Genomic DNA, 3,154 nt, shown 5'->3' on the forward strand with positions numbered 1-3,154 from the left:
TGGCATGGCTTGAAAACTCTGCATGACCTGCACACCCAGCACAACCTCTTCCCCCGACCTTCAGCCGTCCCGACTTCTTCATGCAACATGCTCTCTTCTGCCCTAGAGCCTTTCAGAATGGGACATTCAGCCCTTAGTCTAAGAGTATGAGCTCTGTGGATCTCTGATGCAGAAAGGCCACAGCTTTGGTTTCCCACCAGTCTTTTAGCTGGGCGTGCACCCTCAAGGCCTGTAAGCCACTCACAGCTCCCTGTCCTAGGGCCAGCTCCATAGACAGGGTTTCACAAGCATCAAGCATAGGCAACATTCCACATTTATCTCAACTCTGTGTTTTCAAGGGAACCGGACTCCAAAGCTGTTTTCTCAGCCCACTTTACTTCGAGGCAAATAAAATACTGCTTTATTCAAATTGAATCTGAATGTTATGCTTCTCCCAATTCCCATGTCAATCTTTCTTTCTTTTTTTTGGAAAGAAACTGTGTTCAGTTTTTAGTTCTCCCTTGCACAGGTAGGAAATAAATTCAGTCTTGTTTTCCAGATTTTAAAAAGTTTGCATACGTTTTTCTCCCTCATAAAAGGCTCTCCATTCCTACCCCTAAGCCTTGCCTCATCACTTCCTACTTACTTTTCATATCAACTTATTGTCAGTTTCTCAGAAAAGAATCCCTGAGCCCCTGAAAGACTTCCTACTTCCCAGCCCCCTTCACAGCTGAGTTTTTGCATTGATTTGTGGGCTTATTTGTTTAAAAAGCAATCCCTGAACTATATTACAAACTCCAGGTGGGCAGAAGTCTACTGCTCCCTACTGCCTCTCCATCACCTGGCACTCTCCCTGGCATGTGCCAGTTCTTTGATAAGCCATGAATGAATGAATGAACAAATGAATGATATTATTCCCCTGGTGTTATTTTTAAAGCTAAAAATCCAGCAATTCCCTGTTGCCTTGTGGATAAAGCCTGAACTCCTTCATATGCCAAGAGGAGACATAAAGACAGTCAAGATGCCACTCTAATCCACTCTTACAGCTTCATCTCATCCATTCACACCCTCCCACGCCAACTCCATACACACACACTCTTTATACCTCTTCCTCCTTCCCTTCTTTAATCCACTCTCGGTGCCTTCCCTTAGGCCCCTAAAGCTGGGCACGTTTTACTCCTCCAGGGAAAAGCCCTCAGCAATGAAAACGACTAGATGGGCCTTGTGGTGGGGGTCACCTGCCCTGGAGGTAAGAGTTGGTGAGATTCCGGATCTTTATCTCTTTCCTGTTATGGAGAGTGGTGCATGATGTCCCGTGACGCTCTGGGCTCAGACGTCCTGGGTGTGAATCTCAGGTCTGCCACTTACTAGCTGTGGGACATTGAACAAGATACTTAACTTTTCTTTTCTTTTTTAATGTTTTTATTATAAAATTTAACATATATACAAACCAAAGAAAGACAAAGCAATAATTTCCAAAGCATACTTCAACAAGCAGTTACAGAACAGATCACAAAGTTTGTCATGGGCTACCGTTCCACCATCTCAGATTTTTCCTTCTAGCTGCTGCACTGGAGGCTAGAAGGAACATTAATAGAGTGATTCAGCTGCCATATTTGTTTGTTAAATCCTATTTCTGTTATAGCTCCTCCTTTTCCTTTGTTTCTTCTCCCCATCTGTAGGGATCTTTGGGCAATGCCCATTCTGACTGATACTCTACTTCTCTGTACCTCATTTCCTTATCTGTAAAACTGGTAATATTAATGGCAGTTACCACATGGAGTTGTCTTGAGGACTCATTGTTTTACATCAAGGACACATGAAACAGTGCTGGCTCAGAGTAGCACTGAGTGTTATCTACTGCTATTATTATGCTCATATAGTTTCCCCTATGATTAGCAATACTACTCAGGGGCATCAGAAAGGGGACAAACTAGGGAAAATTGAGACTCCTACAGTCTAGGTCATCTTGAGGGAGAAAAGAATGTAGCATTAGGACTAAAAAGGAAAGCAAGGCAGGCAAGTGCCAGCAAGTGCCAAGCCTGAGGGGACCTCTGATGGACTGAGGAGGGACCCTGGGGCTTATAAAGGTCTGTGTGGTTCCTGCATTGGGTTTTCAGTGACACTGGGAATTCTGGAAAATTCTAGGTCCCGGGTAGGCAGCCTACTGGGTGCCAGGTTACGGGGAGGTCCTAGGGGTCTAGGAGACTGGTTAGAATGTTCATACCTGGATTCAGATTCCCCAGTGATACTTATTGACTGAAGTCTTATACCTCAGTTTTATTTGATAAAAAATGGAAATAATATTAATATATACATCATAGATAGTTACTAGTATTACTTTATAATAGTAAATAATACATGCATGTATAATTGTCTATTACAAATACTATTAATATTAAATATTAATATAAATAAAGTGCTTAGGAGAATGCTTGGAACATAACCGCTTAATGACTGAATCTTGGAAAAGGAGAGAAAAACATGGTGAAATAAACCCTTAAGAATATACAACGGTGAACCACAGAAATCAAATTTACGAATCAGACTTAAAGTGCATTAGATATTGGGATACACTGGTCAAGATGATTTTCTGGCTCTAAGACCCAAGGATGTTAAGGAGAGTGGGTGTGCCCCATCGTCGCATGGACACTTGATTCAAGCACCAAGTATTTCCGCGGGGTGAAGCGCCTTCAGGGCCGTGCCCACCCCAGCCCAGCTCCTCTGACAGCAACTCCTCCCGGCCAATGCCCCGCGGCCCCACCTTCACCAGCACAGGCTGTGCCCCACCCAGTCTCCTCACTCGCTGCAGGGCTCGTCCTTCCCCTTAAAATCGGAGCCCCACTGGACAAGTCATCTCTCTGAATTTGAGTTTCCCTCCTTGTAAAGTGGAGATTCCTGCTCAGCCTATTTCAGCGGGCTTCTGGTGAGGATAAAGTGAATTCGTGCGCCTGGAGGCACTTTGTAACCTGCCAGTAGCCGAGGCGCGCTATTCACGTTTATTGCCTTGACTTCACTGTGCTCCGTCTAAGACAGTCACTCCCCAGCACGTTGTGGTTCTAGGAGACGAGACTTTGGCCCAGGGAGGGCTGATTCCGAGAATAGCATGGAAAATATAAACGAGATAGTTGGCCCAGGCGCCAGTTATCTTCCCCAGGAATGGGGCCTCGGCCCG

The sequence above is a fragment of the Tamandua tetradactyla genome, chromosome 8 (assembly GCF_023851605.1).
Source record: "Tamandua tetradactyla isolate mTamTet1 chromosome 8, mTamTet1.pri, whole genome shotgun sequence".
Taxonomy (NCBI): Eukaryota; Metazoa; Chordata; class Mammalia; order Pilosa; family Myrmecophagidae; genus Tamandua; species Tamandua tetradactyla.